At 40.7% G+C, this 23,670-nt stretch overlaps 1 long non-coding RNA gene across 1 annotated transcript; it reads left to right on the forward strand.

Annotated features, from left to right (window-relative positions):
• The first annotated feature begins 2,076 nt into the window (after positions 1-2,076).
• On the forward strand, positions 2,077-6,623 carry LOC141363811 (uncharacterized). Its single transcript, XR_012369380.1, has 3 exons — positions 2,077-2,732; positions 5,548-5,612; positions 5,978-6,623. It is a non-coding gene; the product is annotated as an uncharacterized lncRNA (long non-coding RNA).
• The last annotated feature ends 17,047 nt before the right edge of the window (positions 6,624-23,670 follow it).

Below are 23,670 nucleotides of genomic sequence, written 5' to 3' on the forward strand. Positions count from 1 at the left end.
CGTTCATTGCAAATGAGACACACTGCGGACCCCGACTTCTCCACAAATGCAAATTGATCCGTCCATTCGGGCTGGAATGAACGGTAATTGTCGTCTTTTTTTCTTTTCGCCATCTTGCTCTCGTTGATGATGATTTTTAATTTTTAGTTAGGTTGTTGTTTAACTTGATGTGGACATGACACAGGCACGTCGTCCAATTAGAATTCAGCTCTCTGACAGGTAGGCTAGCTACAGGCCAAACGCCGCTGTCAATCATGTTAAGCTGCGAGTGTCTTACCAAAATATTTTAAACATATTTTATTTTATTTTATTTTACACATTCATAATTATACATTAATGGAGTATGCTAATAGTTTAAAAATAATTTGGTCATCTTGTTCGAGGGTGTCTTTTAAGTCAACATTTGAAAATTGGAGAGCCATATAAAATCCGGAAGAGAGCCATATATGGCTCGCGAGCCATAGGTTCCCGACCCCTGATTTAGATCCTCCACTGTGTCTGAATCTGATATTTCCACAACAGCTTCCCTCCTCATCTTTTTTGTTGTGAGGTAGAACCTCATCATTGTGAGTTTTGATGCATCATACATTTCCCCTACTGTACTGTTGTCATCGAATGACATTTCCTGATAATTCATTAGATCCACTTCAAATTCAGAAATGCTGCCTTCAGAATTTTTTCCATTTGGGAAAAATAACAAATTGCCTCTTCAGTCTGTTCTCATTTTTTCCAGTCTCTTGGCACAGTCAACTTCCTTGTTCCACCTCCTTTTTTGGTTCTCATTTGAACAAAGCCTTCCCCGTTGTGGAGCATCCACCCAATGCCCACTTTTCTTGTTGGTGGAACATTCCTCTGTCTTGTGGTTTGCTGATCTGTTTCGGAATTATTTGTTTTTTGTCTTTTGTTTAATTTTGATTTTAGGCGCTCAAACAGCTTGGACTTCCTAGTAGTGGGTTCGCTTTCTTGCCTCCTACAATATCCCATCACTGCCAGCCTGTCTCCATAGGAAGGCAAATAGTTTTTTATCTGGTCATCATTCATTAGCAGAAGGACGCTTGGATCAATCTACAAACAAGTGCATTTAGTATTAGTGTATACATACATACATACATACATACATATATAAATATATATATATATATATATATATATATATATATATATATATATAAGCTAAAACCCAAATTGCACATGGGCAGTTAAAACAAACTATTGATGAATGTCTTAAAGGAATAGTCTACTCATTTTCAATATTAAAATATGTTATTACTTTAACTAAGAATTGTTGATACATCCCTCTATCATCTGTGTGCGTGCACGTAAGCGCTGGAGTGCGCTGCGACGCTTCAATAGCATTTAGCTTAGCCCCATTCATTCAATGGTACCAATCAGAGATAAAGTTAGAAGTGACCAAACACATCAACGTTTTTCCTATTTAAGACGAGTAGTTATACGAGCAAGTTTGGTGGTACAAAATAAAACGTAGCGCTTTTCTAAGCGGATTTAAAAGAGGAACTATATTTTATGGCGTAATAGCACTTTTGGGAGTACTTCAACTCGCCTGAAAAGTCCGCTCCCCTTCTCACTCTCATAATGGGAGAGGGAGGGTGTTACTGCGCCGAGTCGAAGTACTCCCAAAAGTACTCGTCTTAAATAGAAAAAACGTTGATGTGTTTGGTCACTTCTAACTTATCTCTGATTGGTACCATTGAATGAATGGGGCTAAGCTAAATGCTATCGAAGCGTCGCAGCGGGCTCCAGCGCTTACGTGCACGCACACAGATGATAGAGGGATGTATCAACAATTCTTAGTTAAGGTAATAACATATTTTAATATTGAAAATGAGTAGACTATTCCTTTAATGAACCTTATAAATAGACTAAAGTTGACTTGTTATTTTTAAAAAGCAGCTACATTTTTTTAAACTATTTTATATTCTTTATTAATAAGTTATTATTTCAAGTCTTCTGATGCTATACACTTGAACTGCACATTATTAGTTATAGTTAATTTTAAATTAACAATAAATGTGTATGCATAGCACTGTTTTCACTCTCCTAAAAATGGGCTGATGTCTTCCTTGTTCTAGGCAGTCCCTCCTTCTGAAATCTGTATTGAGTTCTGATTGTGTAGTTTGTTTAGTGTGTTGTGATTCGACAACAGCTTAGCTTAGGCAGAGCCGTTGGAGCTTAGCTGGTGACTGATGTATTCCTGTGGGCGGATGTTACTAAATAAAATTCTTATATTGATGTCATTCAACCGGGAAGTAGAGGGCTGTAGTCCAAAGTGGTTGCTGTAGGCTTTAAAGGGGACATCAATTAAAGAAAATATCGCTTGGCAGTGAACTTTGAGTTTTATCATTTTGCAGGAATTATTTATGCTCTAACAGCAACATTACACACTAACTAAAGTTTGACAAATGGGATCAGGAAAAACGGGACCTTTAAGCTGTTCTTCACGGTGTCTTCTTATTGTGTTCCTTACACTCTAAAAATGGCTGGGTTATTTTTTAACCCAAAATGCTGGGTTGAGTCTGTTGGGTTGTTTTGCTGGGTATTTTTTTAACATTTTAAACACTTTTTGGGTAGTTTCAGTTTTCTGGTTGTTGGGTTAAAACTGCTGGGTTATTATGCTGGGTTGTTTAAAGAGGCTCATGTGCTTCGTGCCCTTGATGTTGAATGTGCTCAGCAACGGTCCACGTGAAAGAGTCACTGGAAGCAGTTGTTTCAAGGTAAGTTTATATGTTTTTTTAACATTTCATGAATATAAACAAGATTATAACATTTTGCAAGAAAGCAACGTGTTAATTATATAGACTAAGACGACGGGTGTAATTTAGAGGAATGACGATGTTACCTACACAAATTGACTTGAATAATCGTTCTAAGATGTTTGATATGGCATATTACAGTTTTTCTCAATTGCTAAAACACTAAAACCCATTGGCTGAACAAAGTTCTCAGTTGCCTGAACTCATTTATTTAATTGTGCAGTCTGTTGTCAATACCTTAAACCATTTCACATCATAAAACACAATTTGCAGATCTCACTTAGACTTTTTAGCAAAACTCCAAACACATATTCATTCTCAAAACACAACCTGCACTCAAATGCACATGTCATGCATATTGCTAAACACAAGCAGCAACAATCAAATACAAATGTCATCACACATGTCATTGATTAAACACAACCACTCAAAATGGATTCAACCTGTTTCAAATGATGTGACACAACCAATATAAGCCAGTTCACTGTTGTATACAGTACTACAGTACATTGTAGGCTGTATACTGTACAATGAACAAATTGTATGGCCCCTGAACATTGTACTTTCCATTTGTTAGTACTGACTGCTTTACAGTATCACAGAAACAAAGGACAAGTTTGTGAAATGCAGGGTACAGTACTGTAAAACTAGGGGTGAAAAGTCTGAGTTCATCTCTCAAAAGTACATTTTACATCAATCAACATGTCAGTCCCATCAAAATGGCAAGTCTGTGTGTCATTGTTCATGAACAAGACAGTCAAAATGTTGCCATGTTGTCAGTATACCAAGTGTACACAATTATATGTGTCAGTATTTTTATGTAAACTGTGGATGAATTTACATGTTCACCTTTTTTTCTGTAAACAAGTAGGCCTAACACAAATTGTGATTTTGAAAAAAAATTACAGTAAAAATAAAAAATTTCAAAAAATGACTCAAAATTTCAAGATTCACTTGACAGGAATTTATCGATTCAGTTCACATTTACAAAAAACCCCCCATAAAAAACATGCTTCATGCTTACAGTAACAGATTATGACACATATGGTCAACAATTTCATGCTATGCACGATGAACTAATTCCTAAATGTTTTGAGGTGTAAGACTATTCAACAAAACCAGAATAATGTATTTTCATGAAAATTAAATTGAAAATGCAAACAGCAGACATTTGTACATAATCATCTGCTTGATTGTATCAAATTTGTCCAAAACAATGAGAGTTACACTGTAAATATGTAAAAATTGACTCCCTGAGAACTATATGTTTTGAACCATGTGTTTTCTATTTTTTTGTGTAGTGTTTACTCACTGTTTGATAGTGTATATCATTTTGATCACTTTGTTTATGAATTGAGAGCAGTGTTTGATTTTGAACACTGGTAAAACTGTTTTGAGAGCAGTGTTTGATTTTACACACAGGTAAAACTGTTTTGAGAACAATGTTTAATTTTGCACACAGGTAAAACTGTTTTGAGAGCAGTGTTTGATTTTACACACAGGTAAAACTGTTTTGAGAACAGTGTTTAATTTTGCACACAGGTAAAACTGTTTTGGGGCGAAAGTTTCATTTTGCAAGAGAAGTCAGAGGTTTTGCAAATAGTGCTTGAAGATGAGGTTTTGTGTTGAATGTTTTCAGAAAATGGAGCAAGGTTTCAGAAATTGTGTTTTAGCAATTGAGAAAAACTGTAATAAAATTATTAAAATCGATGCTACAAAATCCCCATCACATGGTTGATTTATTAACTCATGACAATTTCTATAAGCCTTTAACAAAGCAAGTCAAAACCGGAACCGAGTCGAACTCCGCAACCCCGGCTTTTTGTGCCACACACGCGCATAGTTTACCCAGCTTAGCCATAGCGACACTATTAACTTAAATTTAGTGACAAACGAGTTGCTTTCTCATCATTCGATATGGAAAGACAGACCGCGAGCACAAGTTTACTTTACCGGCAGCGGAGAATCGCCGAGCCGGCGTCTACACTGTCAGTGAGAGGCAGGGACAAGCAGCACTCAATTCACCGTCGATACAGCAGGTAACTCATCAATAAATGAAAACGAAACAGCGCGTTTCCAAGAACCGGTGTCTTATATGTATATTGCTTTGTCCTCTCTTTTAAAATTAAATAATAATTTAAGTGTTTGGATATGAACTTTTATATGAATTTTATATATATGAACGGTTAACAAACATTTATGTGTGTTATATGAATTTTTTTTTCTTGGCCCGCCACCACCCCCCCTCTTCGGAGGACAACTTTATTTTTTAATAAAGCAAATTATTTACACAATACATTACAATATAGACAATAGATTTTTATACAGTGCATTATTCGTCCTACCATAACCATTCAAGCAGTTTAGTGAAACCCTGGGTACATGGGGGGGGGGGTTGTAGCACCACATACATAGTGTAACATGTAACATATACGACAAACAGATAACAGAGACAAGACAATTGATAGTTGCTACAAGAACATGTTATTGATGGTTGGTTGAGTATAATGATCTTGAGTAAGCTCTATACATTAATCTGAGGTTCACATTCGTTAGTTTGAAAAGGGTTGGGGGGGGAAATTATATGAATTTAGATGTGTTATTGAGTTGTATTTAGTTACTATTTTATATTCATTTCATAATATTTTTGGGTTGTCTCCTGTGATTTCAAATTTATATTGACCAACCCTCTGATCTGTGGCTGATACTATATCAGAGATATTATGTTTTTAGCAGAGATCAGATGTGATGTTATTTTCCCATTCTTTTTTTCTAGAGTGTGCAGAGTTTTTACGTCCATCCATTGATGAGGCTAGCAAGGCCTTCATACAACTTCAGCCAGTAAGTATAACATTTAATAATTCCTATTTAAAATGTATTGGGAATGTCTTAATTATCTGCTGCATTTAGTACTGCAGCACTTTATTATTTATAGTCAGATCATCCTATTTGTCAGTCTGTGTGGTTTGCAGCCTTTGTTGTTGGCACAACAGTTAAAGGAGTGTAACACCAAAGTCTTATGCAAACCAACAACAGGCCATTGCATTTTTGGAAAAAAATCTCACACGTGGTGGTAATGCGGCCAGGGATGCAAAAGGAAGCATTATAATTTTATAAAATGGATAATTCACTTGGCCCACATGGTTTTCTGAATACTTAAATCTGATCATTCAGTTCAGACCACTAATTTTTTTTCTGTTTTGTAGATTGCAACAAATGTGGTGGAATTTCTTCCCTGGACAGAATCCTTGAAACCCTTTCCTTTCGTCCTGGCCATGGAAAACATGTAGCAGATCTCTCAATCTTTTTTCTCAACCAGTCTCTCTGATGGAGCCAATACGGAAGTGACTTAAACTGCAATTTGGCCCAAGATGGCGACGGCCTACTCTAACCTTCAAAAATGCTCTTCACAAACCAGTGGGTGATGCCACAGACACTACTTTCATATTTTTTTACAGTCTATGGTTTAAAGGCATTTTACCTGCTTGAAAATAAAACCCCAGGCAATGTGCATTTTCCAAATGGATGAATCCTCTGCTGTTCGATTCCTTTGTACATCTTTTTTCGCAAGAGTAACTTTAATAAATTAAGTATTTTTAGTCAAATACATTCCATACTGTGAAACTTAAAACATTTGTTCTGTTAAAAACTTTACACATCTATGAATAATTTTACTTTTAATTTAACAATTACATTGTTTCTTTTCTTATACTGCTGTAGTTTTGTTTATGTACATTTCAGTATTTCATTTATGTACTGTAAAATTACAAATTCAGTCTTAAATTTAAACAAATTGATTCTGTTATGGGAATGAAGGACTCAAATGCAGGGATAGCAGAAAAATGTCACAGTTTAATAAAGCTGACCACAGGCAAAAATAACGGAACCAACAACGACACAGATGAACAGAAAAATATCCAGATGGCTGGTAAATGACAACTAAAGGCTGGTTCACACGGCAGGATAATTAGGCCGATTTTAGCCCCGATTCACCCCTTTCGACAATCTTAAGGATGCTCCGATAATCGTAAAATAAACTGATCAGATATTCTTGCCGTGTGTGGTGTGTTTAGACTGCTCTCGTCTACTCGGAAGGACCTCGGGACCGCTCCGATCTCAAATCGGGGATATCCAACATGTTGGATTTTTTTGGCCCGATTTCTTCTCGTGTGTGGTGTCTCCTGCGGACAAACGAGCACGCAGCCTGTGGACTGTGACATGTAGCCAATCAGAAAGCGAGGTGACGAAGCAGCGAGGAAGTACCGGGAAGTCACGGGTCATATTTACTGCATCTCAATGCATCCAACTATGGACTAGACCAAGGGTAAAACAGAAATTGCGCGCAAACGCAATTTTCGGTTAAAAACAAACTGCAAACTATCGCCACTGCATCCTCTTCGTCCGCCATGATTGTTTACTCTGAAATCACGTTTGATCGCGAGAGATTTTGCGAGATTTCCCGTCTGACCTGGGACTGCTGGGGAGTCAAATCGGTTCGTGTGTGATGTGTTGATTTTGCCATTTGGCAGCGCACCACTAACTGTACGACCAAAACTGTTAGACCCGCGATGTTTTATCGCCGTGTGTGGGGTCTCTCAGGGTTGGAAAATCGGCCGACGATTTTAAAGTCGTACCGTCTGTACCAGCCTTTAATAGTCCTCTGTGGCAGAGCAGAACAAAAAGGGCAGCGGGATTCACAAGGCACCCGGAGAGAGCGAGAGGAGGCCGATGCCAGCCAGCAGCACCACACAGGTACAGTCAAAAGTCTCTCTCGAGCCACAGTTCTGTGTGACAGATAAATGCAGGGGGTAATTCCAACAACAGACAATAGATTCCTGACACACTAAACAGGACAAGACACGACAGGGAAATAATCCTAAACCGAGGTGAAAGCGTCTGTATTGGCATAACAATCTGACAAAAGACAAAGACAGGGCACGATAGATAAAGCCTAGGTTAATGAGAGAAGATGAGGAACAGGTGGAGAGAGAGAGTGGAAACAGCTGCGGCTGAGAGTAATGAGAGCGGGCAATGTGTGTGTGTGTATGAATGTGTGTGTGTGTATGTGTGAGAGAATGTAGAGAAAGAGAGAGAAAGAAACTGGGTCATGACAGTGCCCCCCCACTAAGGAGCGCCCCCTGGCGCTCCCAAGGGGGAAGCCTGACGAGACCGGAGGAAATCATCAATGAGCGAAGGATCCAAGACGTTCCGGGGAGAAACCCAACTCCTCTCCTCAGGACCATAACCCTCCCAATCGACCAAGTACTGATGCCCACGCCCCCGACAACGCATGTCCAAAATCTTGCGGACTCTGTAAACGGGTGACCCCTCGATACGAATGGCGGAAAGCGCGGAGCGAGGGGACGAGCGGGTGGCAGGCTTAATGCAAGAGACATGAAAAACAGGATGTACCCGGCGAAGATTAGACGGGAGACGGAGCTTGACAGCGACAGGATTAATAATCTTAGTGATAGGGAAAGGTCCGCTAAATCGAGGAGCCAATTTATGAGATTCATACTGGAGAGGTAAATTTGCTGTGGATAACCACACTTTTTGACCCGGCAAATAGCGGGGGCTTTTACTCCGACGCTTATTAGCAGTAATGCACATGCGTTTACGAGAGCGACAAAGAGCGGATCTCACCCTTCTCCAGGTTCATTTACACCGAGAAATAAATGTCTGAATGCTCGGGCATCTAGAATCAACCTCTTGTGACGAGAATAAAGGAGGCTGGTACCCAAGGCAACACTGAAACTGAGACAGTCCCGTGGCAGAGGACGGGAGCGAATTATGGGCATACTCTGCCCACGGGAGCTGCTCAGACCAAGATGATGGGTTACGAAATGCGAGACTACGTAAGAGGCGGCCAATGATCTGGTTGGCTCATTCGGCTTGGCCACAAGTTTGAGGTTGAAAGCCCGACGAGAGGTTGGCAGTGGCACCAATGAGGCGACATAATTCTCTCCAGAATAGAGAGGCAAATTGAGGTCCTCTGTCAGAAACTACTTCAGAGGGTAAACCATGTAATTTAAATACATGATCTACAGCAATCTGGGCGGTCTCCTTTGCAGAGGGGAGTTTAGTGAGCGAGATAAAGTGGGCAGACTTAGAAAACCGATCAACCACCGTCAAAATGACCGTGTTACCTTTAGACGAGGGAAGACCGGTGATAAAGTCGAGCGTGATGTGAGACCATGGGCGAGTAGGAACAGGTAGCGGACGAAGCAGACCGGCTGGCGGGGCATTACCAGCCTTAGTTTGAGCGCAAACCGCACATGAAGCAATAAAGCGGCGAGCGTCTCGTTCTAAGGTGGGCCACCAAAAACGCTGGCGGACGGCCGCAAGAGTGCCCCGAACGCCGGGATGGGCAGTTAATTTAGATGAGTGTCCCCATTGCAGGACAGCCAAGCGTGTGGGCACCGGAACAAAGAGTAAGCCCTTAGGGCAATTTTGTGGCACGGCAACGCGAGATAAAGAACGCTTAACCTGTCTTTCGATTCCCCACCCTGCGGCTCCCACCACGAGACCAGGAGAAATAATTTCCTTCTGTGACGTTGAGGAGGTCGAGGGATCAAAGAGCCGAGACAAGGCATCCGGTTTTACGTTCTTAGAACTGGGGCGGTAAGAGATAGAAAAATCAAAGCGCGTGAAAAATAATGCCCAACGAGCCTGACGCGCATTTAATCTCTTAGCGGAGCGGATATATTCTAAATTACGATGGTCAGTCCAGACAATAAAGGGAATAGAGGAACCCTCCAACCAATGTCGCCACTCGCCGAGCGCTAAGCGTATGGCGAGCAGCTCCCGGTTGCCGACATCGTAATTACGTTCCGCAGGCGAAAGACGATGGGAATAATAGGTGCACGGGTGGATCTTTCCATCAGTTGCAGATCGCTGTGATAGAACAGCACCCACCCCTACCTCAGACGCATCAACCTCGACGATGAACTGTCTAGTGACAGGCGTAATAAGAATGGGTGCAGTAGTAAAAAGAGACTTTAAATGATCAAAAGCCCTTTGAGCGGACTCTGACCATTCAAAGCGTGACTTGACAGATGTTAGAGCGGTGAGAGGGGCGGCCACCTGACTAAAGTTTCGGATAAAGCAACGATAAAAATTTGCAAAACCGATGAAGCGTTGTAACGATACACGAGAATCAGGAGCCGGCCAATCTGCCACCGCTTGAACCTTTGAAGGATCCATACTAATCCCCTCTGCCGAGATTACTGAACCCAGAAACGTGACCGAAGATACGTGAAACAAACACTTCTCTGCTTTGACAAATAGCCGGTTCTCACGTAAGCGTTGAAGCACACGGCGTACATGCTGGACATGAACCTGGAGAGACGGGGAGAAAATTAGTATGTCGTCAATATAGACAAACACAAAAATGTTAAGCATGTCGCGGGGAAGATCATTGACAGGAGCCTGAAACACGGAGGGGGCGTTGACTAGACCGAAAGGGAGGACCCGATATTCAAAATGACAGAGGGGCGTGTTAAAGGCGGTCTTCCACTCCTTCTTTAAAACGCACTAAATGGTATGCGTTGCAGAGATCGAGCTTGGTAAAAATCTTTAGCTCCCTGCAGGATCTCGAAGGCTGAAGACATCAATGGCAAAGAATAGCGATTCTTAACAGTGATGTCATTCAGCCCTCGATAATCTATGCAGGGACGGAGCGAACCGTCTTTCTTCTTTACGAAGAAAAACCCCGCACCAGCAGGAGATGACGACGGAACAATGGTACCCGCACTAAGTGAATCAGAAAGATAATTCTCTAGCGCCTCCCATTCAGGAGTCGACAGAGAATAGAGTCTACCCCTAGGAGGCGTGGTCCCTGGTAAGAGATCGATAGCGCAGTCATATGGACGATGAGGAGGGAGAGAGGTGGCCCGTGAACGACTGAAGACCTCCCGCAGATCGTGATACTCCTCCGGAACTCCAGACAAATCACCAGCCTCTTCCTGAAAAACAGAAACAGAAGAGACAGGAGGGACAGCAGATACTAAACACTCAACATGACAAGACAACTTCCACGAAACAATAGAACCCTTAGACCAATCAATATGTGGACTATGGCGTTTAAGCCAAGGATGACCCAGGACAATAGGGGTAAATGGAGAACGAAAAATCAAAAAAGAAATTGTCTCTCTATGGTTACCAGAAACGATAAGTGTCAATGGAACAGTCTCTTTCTGTACTTTGGGTAATGAACTGCCGTCTAAGGCAAATAAAGGATGACTGTCACTTAAATGCATGAGAGGAATACCTTGTTGTAGAGCCCAATCCTCATCAATAAAATTTCCCTCTGCCCCAGAGTCGATTAAGGCAGAACTGGCAATTGATGAAGCAGACCAATGAAGCATGACCGGAAGTGACGTAAAAGCCCTGGAAGGGGTTTTCTGTGTGATGGCGCTCGCCAGTAACCCTCCATCTACCGACGAGCGTTGGCTTTTACCGGACATGCAGACACAAAATGGTCAGCGGCTGCACAGTACATGCACAGACGGTTAGAAATCCTTCTCTCCCGTTCCTTGGGAAAGATACGAAGACCACCTAACTGCATGGGCTCCGGCTCAGCTTCGGCGGAAACAGGTGCAGCCCTGACAGAAGAGGAAGAGAGAGCCACTGTCTCCGTGCGGCGGGCTCTGCGGCGAAGCTCAAACCGCTTCTCAACCCGAATGGCGAGAGCGATGAGGTCGTCGAGGGAGAGAGGAACCTCCTGAATGAAGATCTCCTCCCTGATCTCCGAATTAAGACCCTCCAAAAACCGGGCGATGAGAGCAGGCTCGTTCCAGCCACTGGTGGTAGCGAGGGTGCGGAACTCAATAGAAAAATCAGGCACCGAGCCTCTACCCTGTCGAAGGACGGACAGCTGTCGAGAAGCAGAACGGTCGAAGACCCAGATCATTTCATTCTTGAACTGAGCGAAGCTGAGGACACAATTCGACTCCGCCTGCCAGTAAGCCGTGGCCCACTCCCGGGCACGACCAGCGAGAAGGGAGATGACATAAGCGACCCTCGAGCACTCCCTGGCATACGTCACTGGCTGAAGGGAGAAAACCACCTCACACTGACTCAGAAAGGCACGGCACTGAGTGGGCTCACCCGAATAGACAGGAGGGTTGTTAATCCGTGGCTCCGGTGGAACATGAGCGACCGGTGAAGAGGCCCGCGGCTGGCGGATGTGATGAACCTGCTGCGAGAGGTCAGACATCTGGGCAGCAAGCGTCTCGACCGCATGTCGGGCAGCGGTGATGTCCTCCTCGTGCCGTCCTAGAAGGGCACCCTGCTGTTCGACGGTGCCTGAAAGGGACCAGCTGCCTGAAAGGGGCTGCTACCCGCTGAGTCCATGTTTGGTCAGATTGTTCTGTTATGGAAATGAAGGACTCAAATGCAGGGATAGCAGAAAAATGTTCACTGTTTAATAAAGCTGACCACAGGCAAAAATAACGGCATCAACAAAGACACAGATGAACAGAAAAATATCCAAATGGCTGGTAAATGTCAACGTAATAGTCCTCTGTGGCAGAGCAGAACAAAAAGGGCAGCGGGATTCACAAGGCACCCGGAGAGAGCGAGAGGAGGCCGATGCCAGCCAGCAGCACCACACAGGTACAGTCAAAAGTCTCTCTCGAGCCACAGTTCTGTGTGACAGATAAATGCAGGGGGTAATTCCAACAACAGACAATAGATTCCTGACACACTAAACAGGACAAGACACGACAGGGAAATAATCCTAAACCGAGGTGAAAGCGGCTGTATTGCATAACAATCTGACAAAAGACAAAGACCGGGCACGATAGATAAAGCCTAGGTTAATGACAGAAGATGAGGAACAGGTGGAGAGAGAGAGTGGAAACAGCTGCGGCTCAGAGTAATGAGAGCGGGCAATGTGTGTGTGTGTATATGAATGTGTGTGAGTGTGTGTGTGTGTGTGTGTGTATGTGAGAGAATGTAGAGAAAGAGAGAGAAAGAAACTGGGTCATGACAGATTCAACCTGTTACATTGTTACTTCAATGTGCATGATTTCTGATATTTAATAAATATATTTATACTTGATGTTAGTAAGCAGTCCTTTAAATGATTTTGCAACTGCCAACTGTAAAAATGTAAGAGTTTGTTGTAGTTATTTTGCAGTCAAATAAACATTTATTTGCTGTTAACAATGGTCTTGATTTACAATAAAGCACATGATAAAAATAACCCAGCAAGAATAACCCAAACCCAGAATATTAATCCCATAAATGGTTAAAATGACTACACGTTGGGTTTTTTCAACAACCCAACCTGCTGGGTTAAAATGTGTTACCCAACGTGCTGGGTTACTTTAACCCAGCATGTGTTCTGTCCAATATTTACCCAGCGCTGGGTTGCCAATTGGGTTGTTTTTAACCCAACCATTTTTAGAGTGTATAACCTGATCTTGAATACAAATTACAACTGTCTTCTGTATGTTTTTTGGATTACATTTTCTGTCACTCTTTTTGAGTAACCATTTTTCAGGACTCTCTGTCCCTCCATTGTATGTGAGTTTAATTGGTCATGTCCCCTAATAAAATTTTCATTTTGTCCTTTTAACTTATGGGTAATTTTATTTGGTTCAATACCTTGTTTTCCTGCATTCTCTGTATAGTAGACTCTGCGATATTCCTCTCCCTCAGAAAACAAAGAAAGTCTTCCATTCTGAAACAAAATAAACAACAACAATTATATAACAAAACAAACATATGTAGAAATATACTGAAAAATAAAATGCAATATATTAAATAATACATTCTCTTTGTGTAAGGGCTTCTGGTACCCCAGTTTCCCCGACAGTCTAAAATCATGCAGATGCAGTAAATTCAGTTCACTATAAATTTCTCTTTGTGGTTTACGACGTGTATAATGGCATGTTTATAACAACAAATTACTTCAAAAACATACGTAATGGACATTTTGATCAAATTTAAAAATGTAAAAGTTTTCTGTGAGGGTTGGGGTTAGGGTAGGGGAATAGAATAAACTGTTTGTACCGTATAAAAACCATTACGTTTATGGAATATCCCCATAAACCACATATGCCAACATGTGTGTGTGTGTGCTCTGGTTGTGCAGGCTGTACCCTGCCTGTGTATAGATGCTGGAATAGGCTTCACCTGTAACTTTGCATATAAGCTAGGGCTGGGGGGTATGAGCAAAAATTCAAATCCCAGTATTTTTAGGAGGAATGGCGGTATCCGTTATATATCCAGTATTTTTTACAAAAAGGAATAAATGGTTACTTGAAAGTCAATGCCTTTATATCACCTTCATTTAAACAGTTTGCATAATCTTCGTGGCTGAAGTTGCACTTTCTAATTAATGATCTATTCCACTAAATCTAATCAAAACAAAATGTAATGCTATACCACGCAGTACCATATAAAAATAATCTTTGTTAGGGCCTTTATTTTACCCTGGAATGACTGTATGGGGGTTTGGGTGGTGAATGTTTGTCATACCAAAGTTGTTTAGCTGGGTTTAGTTGACTTTATATGCAAACCAGTGAAGTTTTTAATAATTTATTTTTTAACTTTACTTTGTGCACATGGGCATTATCATGTTGGAATAGAAAAGGGTCATGCCCATACTATTGAAATGATAAAATCCATAAAATTAGAAAAACACAAAATTCTCATATACTGTTCTGTAGCATTAAGATTTGTCTTCACAGAAATTACTAAAGTAGTCAATCCTCTTCATTAGAAGGGGCTGTCACATTCCTTTTGTCCTTACAGTGTATGCCAGTCACAAAAAAATTGCCTGACAGTTGGCAACTGGTAAGACTTATACCAAATAATAAAGTTTATACAAGAGTTTCTTGTGATTCTCGAATCTGATTAGCTGAGTGCTACCTGCAAACTGAAACTATAATGCACACACATTCACGTTTAAAATGTCTCTGTTTCAGTCACCCTTATGAAAATTAACAATGGTTTTACTACATTTAAAACCAAAAAACAATGGTTAGTGTAATAAAACCATGGTTAACACAAAATATGGTTTTGACAATCATGGTTTCATAGTTAAAACATGGTTAGTGCAGTAAAACCATGGTTTTGCTAGTAATCAATACACACACACACACACACACACACAAAATAAACATGGTTACTACACTTTTACCATAATAAAACCACGGTAAATTTTTGTAAGGGCACACACATCCTCTCTTCTCACTAATCTCATTGATTCACACTAATAACTTCACCGAAGCAGAAGTCGTTTTAAAATTCAATAACGAAGACTTGTTTGTGACTGTTATGACCTTTGAATCTGAGGAGAAAGTTCCTTAAGAGAATTTTAAAGACTCTCCTTTGGAGTTTTTGTTTCACCTACGCACTTGTCCCGTCGAACTGATGTATAAACACAATATTGTCATGACAGGGTAGGAGAGACAGGACGCAAACGCAAGGTTCCAAATAAATAACATTTAATAATAAAAACACGAGGGCTGACAAGGTGAATACAGAAACTCAGGAACATGAACACAGGAACAGACAGGGTATCGAAGACAATGATCCAGCAGTGAGCAAACAGAAGACAGAGGTATATATACACACACAGACTAAATGACAAACAGGTGTGATGAGGCAGGTAATTAATCAATGAATGTCCAGGTGATAACAATCGGAACAGAGACAAGACATGACACGGATTAACCGTGACATTACACTCCCCTCTACGAGTGGCTACCAGACACTCACATAAAACAACAAAAACAAAGTCTGGTAGCGAGAGTCCAAGGGAGGGGTGGAGGGCTTGGGGACCCTGGCGAAGCCGGCAGCCGCCGGGATGAGACCAACAGGACGGTTGGCCGGACTGCGCCAGGAGAACCGGAGCGATCGCTCCGAGAACCGAGGCAGACGAATTACCCCCCTCCTGGGAATCGTCGACGATCAGATGCCCCCGGAAATCAACTCCCATCCCCTCGCGGAAACGGAGACCCTCGGTAGCCACCCCGGGGAAATGATCGGGCGTGGTCCGTTCCGGATCCCCCTGCGAGCAGGATGGTGGTCCTCCGAGGGACCGTCGACGACGACTCAACCGTTGGGGGACCGCCTGGGCCGATCCTCCTCCCGCAGGAGCGAGCGATCGCTCACGGTGGTCCCCAAGAGACATCGGGGCTGATGGGGAATGTACCCCGATGTCACTACTCCCCCTCGACGAAACTCCTGGGGGAGCCGCCCTCCGTGAACCCGCTGCGCCCAGTTTGGCTGGATCATTATGTCACGACAGGGTAGGAGAGACAGGACGCAAACGCAAGGTTCCAAATAAATAACATTTAATAATAAAAACACGAGGGCTGACAAGGTGAATACAGAAACTCAGGAACATGAACATAGGAACAGACAGGGTATCGAAGACAATGATCCAGCAGTGAGCAAACAGAAGACAGAGGTATATATACACACACAGACTAAATGACAAACAGGTGTGATGAGGCAGGTAATTAATCAATGAATGTCCAGGTGATAACAATCGGAACAGAGACAAGACATGACACGGATTAACCGTGACAAATATTACTCTTGATATTGCTATAATAGTGATGAGGAATAATCGCAATTAGATAAGGTGTTATGTTGGGACGGAAGAACACAGATGCAGCGGTAATAACTCAAATGATCTCTCTATAAAAGCAGTTTGAGGAGAGGAGAAATTGTATTATAGTCTTGAACTCAGTTATTACATCCTACTAGTGCAGGAGCAGTTTGTGTCTTCATTCATGAGGCGCATCCCAGCGTCACAATCAGTTTCTGCGTGTTTCTCTATGTGCATACTACTTTGTGCTGTAGCGGGCGGGTCTAGTCCGCGCCGCATCAAACCATATTGATAACCCCAAACCCAATATACCTCCCAGCCCTAAAAAAAAATGGATGGATGATGAATTGATAGCTTGAAATATTTTGATTAAAATGTCGCAGTGCTCTCACTTATGCCTGAATTATTACATGATACATCTTACATCACTTTCAAACGTCAAAGTATAACAAAACATGCTTTATTTTTATGATTTTTAAAATTGTTGATTGAGTTTTATACTATTGGGGAAGTTTAAAATCCAACTGTGTTAGATAAATGTTCAAGACCCCTAAACACTCGAATATGTAATAATATGGTAAAACAGCTATGCACTTAAGAGTTAATTAGCATGAATTCACACAAAATGTTCCCAAACCACATGTGAGCACGTGTTTTTCCACACGAAAATGTTGGCCTATATCAGATGTATATCATGCTGGTAACGTGCTCTCGTTACGTGTATGTAGTCACATTTCAATTTAAAATGCTAAATATTGTACAGTACTGCCATACCTTGTTAACGTGAGATGTTCAAAGGTCTGTTGATGGTGAAAGTGTGCTGAAAGAGCGCGGTAACAGATTCATCACGTTGCGTGGTTCAGGGTCTGCGGTCAGGTGCTGCCATCTAGTGGCAAAAAGTCAGAACTCTATGATATAAAGTGACTTTATAACTCAGAATTGTGACTTTATAACTCAGAATTGTGACTTTATAACTCAGAATTCTGACTTTATATCTCAGAATTCTGACTTTGTATGATAGAATTCTGACTTTACAACTCAGAATTCTGACTTTACATATAAAGTCAGAATTTTATTTAATTTTTTTACAACATGGCGGAAATGGGCTTCCATAAAATACAGTAGCCTAAATGATTTTTGCCATATTTGTGCAGCCCTGCCAAAAGACATTTTAATATTATTCAAGTAAACTTCTGAATTCTACTATTCAAAAACTACTGAAAGGGAACAAATGCGTTTCAGTGTTCCCCTATATTACTATTTCTAAAAAATGTGGGTCTTGATATTACCTGTTGGGTTGATAAAGTTTGGAAACCCCTGATATCATATACAACAGCCTAAACAAGAATTATCAAGTATGCATTGGAAACAAATGGAAAAAATCTGTTTTATAATTTTTTAGTACTTATTAGATCATGTCTATTGCCAAATAACGTAGGCTAAGGTAGACATACATTGTGTGTCAAAAAAAAGAAACATCATATGGAACTTACTTTTGAAACTTGGCATTTTTCAAATAAACTGGTGAGTTTTGCATTAAATAGATTTTTGTTCCTCTTGCAATAAACAATGAATAATGAGTATATAGACGATTCATTGTTACATCTGTGACTTGGATAAAATTTGTAGATCATTTTCCTTAGAGGCCGTTTGAATCAAGATGTGCTCAAGTTTATTTTAAATATAGACGCGCGGCAAGCGCACTCGAATATACACGCGTCTGAAACCAAACTCGCGTTCACAGGGGAGGGCTTTGAAAAGCAGAAGAAAGCGGCGCGTCCTGCGTTTTTCATGCGTTTTAGATGTTATGAACCCTCGTGCATGAATTATTCCAATAAGTGGTCGGGACTCGGGACACAATCAACTTGGAAATAAAGCGGCGAGGATATATCTCACCGCAAATACGCGAATGGGGCTGCTGTGAGTTCACCCCAGTGGCATGACAACACCGGCCCACGTGACCCAAAAAAACAGACCGGCCCACCGGGAATCCTCCCGGTTCCTCCCTATGGCCAGTCCGGGCCTGCCTTTCATGTACTTTTAGTTTATACCTTTTTTTTCTCATTACTGTAATTCCGCAAATTACTACAGACTATTGAAGCAAACTGCTAATTTTCATTTACCGTAAAGAATTATGATGTTCTAAATAAAATAATAAGTCATGTGATAAATCAATAAATAAATAATTCTTTGAAGAAAACATTACTTTGTGTGACGTCACTGAAATTGTTAAAACTGTAAAGATAAAAAGTTTGTATTTTCTGTATTGGTGTTTGATGTTAGTGTTTTTCCTATCAGTGTTCTGAGTGAGAGTGTGTGTTATCTAGTGATGAGCGAGTCACTCGAAACTCTGATCATTTAACCCGATCCCTAAAATGACTCGAGAACCATGAGTCCTTAGTGACCATTAACCTGAGTCAGTTGAGTCCTCTCAGATTTTGCTTTAAAAATGATAAATTGGATCAAACACAAAGCTCTTCAAATGTTTACAACAGAATTACGACACATAACTCTACATAAGCTGCCATATGTTCTATAACTTGAAACAACGAGTTAATTTACATCACCAAATGTAGACTGGGGGTACCGAGTGAGCCAAAAGCTCACTCGTAATTTTCTGCAGCTCCGAGTCCGAGTACAAAGGGATGCGTGCGCGCGACAATGAGTTGGTCGGCGGCTCTGGGATTCACACAGAGAGTGACTCAACTCATAGAGCTTGAATCCTGGACTAGGAGAAACGAGCCTTCCTCGTGTTATTAACCCACTGACTCATGTAGGCTAATCTGTTGCAATATTTGACTGGCACAATGTTTTGGGTAGAAGCTGCAAATGTTTTAAAATTTTAAATACGAGGACTGTTGCAGCAGTGCTGCTGTAAAGATCCCCCACCGACGGACGTACATGGCTCCTCTTGTTGACTGAGTCACTCAGAAGGGCTTTTCACACCTGCAATTGTTAACCCTGGGTTATTCTAAAATCGGGGTTAACAGAATCCTGGGTTATTTTTTCATGTTTCACACTGTTCAAACTTAACCAGGGGTTAAGAGATAACCCTGGGTATTCATAATTTGACGTTTCACACTGTGCATTCCTAAACCCTGGGTCAGGAGTCTCCAACCCTGCTCCAACACACCTGTCTGTAATTATCAAGCAACCCTGAACACCTTGATTAGCTACTTCAGCTGCGTTTAATTTGGGTCAAAACATTCTAACCCTGCTTCGTTTCACACTGCATGCGTTTGGCAATGCAATGCGGGGTTAACACCACAAATGCGGTGCTAACCCTGCTGCGGAGCAGGGTTTCATAACCCTGGGTAAAAAGCGGTGCTAACACTGCTTTCAAAATTACAGGTGTGAAACGTTCCTTAACCCAGGGTTAAAAAGCGGGGTTTTGAATGAAGATAATCCAGGGTTAAGTGCAGTGTGAAAAGCCCTAAAGTGACGTGAGTGGTTCACTCACAGGATCCGTGCAGGAGCGGGCGAGCGGCTCTGTCTGGGACTCACTCACAAGATCATGTTCTTGCGCGGATGAGTGACTGTGTGGCTGCATTAACCGAAGCCTATCGTGGATCTTATAAGTCAATCTGAAACAGGACACGTTCCTCTCACGTCCCAATTCAACAAAGCCTCTCATCTTTTAAACGTGGTGTTGATATATTTGTTGTGATGAAATGAAACTAAACACACACACCGAACTTTTACAATTATTTTATTGATAATGTTACCACGGACATGCATGTTTTTTTACAAGTTCCTCAGGTCACATGAGCCCTTTTTTGCGAGCAGAGGAGTCGTAGACTCGTAGCTGCATGCGTGATCTGAGTTGCTTGGTTGCATTAGTATTAGCGATTGGAACTGGGAGATTTTGACCAAGTGATTCAAGTGACTCAAGTGACTCGCACAACCCGGATCATATTAGTGAGTGACTCAGAATAACCCGAATCCTTAAAAAGATCCGGGTTGACCATCACTAGTGTTATCTCAGTGAGGGCTGCGCTTAGTGTTTGGCTGCACTGAACAGTTTTGATATGGAGCGAGATATGTGTCTTTATTACATGCGATAAATTAAATGATCTGAGAGAAATAAAAATATTTGAAAGAAAAAGTTGTCACACTAATAGCAAAGAAGCATTTCATGAGAAAAAAAGAATATTTGAGAGAAAAGGTTTTCGGTAACACTTTACAATAAGGTTCATTAGTTAACATTAGTTAACTACATTAATTAACATGAACTAATAATGAACTGCACTTATACAGCATTTATTCATCTTTGTTAATTTCAACAATTACCAATACTTTTATAAAAATTTTGTTAATGTTAGTTAATGCACTGTGAACTAACATGAACAAGCAAATAAAGCTTTATTTATATTAACTAACGTTAACAAAAATTAATAAATACTGTAACAAATGTATTGCTCATGGTTTGTTCATGTTAGTTAATACATTAACTAATATTAACTAATGAACCTTATTGTAAAGTGTTACCAGGTTTTCATACCAATAGCAAAAAATTTGAGAATATTTGAGACTAAAAAAAGTTTTGAGAGAAAGTATTTTTTCATGATAGAACATAAAAAATATAAAATTGAAATTTGTAAAATTATTTCTTAGAAAAAAAATCTCTCAAGTATATAATTTTTTGCTATTAGTGTGAAAACATTTTCTCTAAAAAAAATGTGTTTCTATCAAAACGCTTCTCTTTGCTCTCGATGCAATTTTTTGCTCTCGTGTCAGGATTTTGCTTTCTCTGTGAAAATTGTGTCATGGGCGAGGCCACGTTCCTATTGGCCAGTCGGGTGAGCATCGTCCTGTCTTGGGAATCTAACTGAATCATTACACCGTTGTTCGGTTCACCTAGATAGATGCCGTCTCTGCTTTTAGTTGAGCACGGACACTCTAATGTTTGAGTAAGATGATGACACGCAACTCGATGGATAGCTGGCTGAGCAAGTTCACAGCACTGAAGATTAAACATTAAAAAATGAAATGGTACTCTTATTCATAAAATGAATGTGTATTACAGTTTTTTTTTCGATTGCTAAACGACAGTGGGCACAACTGGAGTCACATGTGCAAAACTCTAACTACAGTCTGCACAGCAGCAGTTCATGTGGACCAAACTCTAGTTCATTTTTCATTGCTTGAACACAGTTTTCAAAACTTTACACACTTATCCCATGACTTTAACTACAACCTGCACAATGCTGTGGATTTACAGCACTTTGTTCAAATGCTAACACACTGCTGTCAAAACTGTGAACCACACATTCAAAACAGAATTGATTTCAGCCTTGTGCCTTTCAAACACTGCTGATTGCAATTTCATATAAATATAAATTCAAATTTCACATATATATTTCATATATATAAAATTCATGTACATTTAGTTTCTACCTTTTTTTTCTCATTACTGTAATTCCGCAAATTACTACAGACTACTGAAGCAAACTGCTAATTTTTATTTACCTTAAAGGTGCAATGTGTAACTTTTTGAATGATCTCTTGACAGAAATGCAATATGATATACATAACTATATTATCAGTGGTGTATAAAGACCTTACATAATTAACTCTTATGTTTTCATTAACTTAGAATGAGTCATTTTTATCTACATACGCAGAGGGTCCCCTTACATGGAGGTCGCCATTTTGTACCGCCACGCTTCTACAAAAGACCTTAACGGACAAACTTTTTTACTAAGTTGTCTCCAACGATGATATGTTTGTCCTGTGGCGGCTGCCGTAGCTTTTCTATGCGTTTCAAATGTGAGGGGTGAGCAGTGGACTGAGCCGTTGGTTGTAATTTGCAACATCACCACTAGATGCCACTAAAATTTACACACTGCACCTTTAAAGAATTATGATGTTCTAAATAAAATAATAAGTCCTGTGATAAATCATAGTCAGGAGGCCAAAACTGATATTAAAACTTTGTCGGACACTTTTTGGTACAAGCATACAACCTATCCAGTATTAATATTTAACCCCTCAACATGTGTTCTAGCCAGGTTGTCAGCTTAGTAAATGTTTTTTTGACCATTTTAACATTATATTCTTAAAAGTGGTAAAAGCGGATCCCCCCCAAAGTGCTTCCATTTTCTATGTCCTACTGTAATTTTGGGCAAATGTGCAATATAATCCAATTTATGTGCAGGCATGATCATTAAAAAATAATAATCAATAAATACCACAAGAGTACCACACCACATTGGGCACTGTTGTGTCAGCCTAGCTGTGATTTGGCATGAGGCAGCAGATCCAGAGAAGATGATCACAGCAGAGTCAACAGTCTGAACCAAACTTTCTAATTATGATGGTAAATGGACTGCATTTATATAGCGCTTTTAACAGACCTATGGCCATCCAAAGCGCTTTACAATTAGCCTCACATTCACCCATTCACTCACACACCGATGGCGGTGTCAGCCATGCAAGGCCCCAGCCAGCTCGTCGGGCGCAGCTGGGGTTAGGTGTCTTGCTCAAGGACACCTCGACACTTGGTCCAGTGGAGCCGGGGATTGAACCACCAACCTTCCGGTTTGTAGACAACCTACATGAACCACTAGGCCACTGCCGCCCGATGATGATGAAAAAGTGGCAACGGCAGCTGGGATTGATAATTAATGTTGCCCACATACGGGCTGCAGATGAAGAACAGTTTGTCTGCAAACCAGGGCTTTGAACAGGTTTTTTCCCAATTGGTTCGTTCTGAACAGAAGCAGTATTTTAACGTTTCCGGTTTTCGGTTCTTCCCTAAAACTGACGTTCCTGAACCGGTTAGAGCAAAAAAAATGAAGTTCCCGAACAGGTTAATAACGTTCCATGTCAGCTGTGGGACATACAAATAAGTATGCTGATTATTAGGACATTAACCCTCTGGGGCCGACCATTTTGGGACACTGTCAGAGGTTCTGACATGCTCTTACATTTGGTCTTTTTTCAGTTGCTTTAAACATATTAATGGCAAGTGTCTCATACCACTGCGTTCAGCACAAACTGGGCTAAAATATTGTATGAGCTACATGTATGTACATGTTTGTATTTTTGAGAGAAAAATGTTTATGTGTGGTTTTTAAAAAAAGCTAAATTTTTAAGTCACTGATATAAGTCCACAAAACCCATACTAAACATGTTTTAACAAGATTTTCTAAACAGAATCTAATCGTCAAGAGTTTTCTCATTAAAATGATGTGAAAATCATTCTGCTTACTCATTCACATAAACCAATATATTGATTTAGAAATTGTAAGACAGTTTTTGTTAAGAGGGTCCGTATGCGAGAAAGGATTGATTTACAGCTAGCAAACAAAGGCTCGCATAATGAGC

This window comes from Misgurnus anguillicaudatus, chromosome 5 (assembly GCF_027580225.2).
Source record: "Misgurnus anguillicaudatus chromosome 5, ASM2758022v2, whole genome shotgun sequence".
Taxonomy (NCBI): Eukaryota; Metazoa; Chordata; class Actinopteri; order Cypriniformes; family Cobitidae; genus Misgurnus; species Misgurnus anguillicaudatus.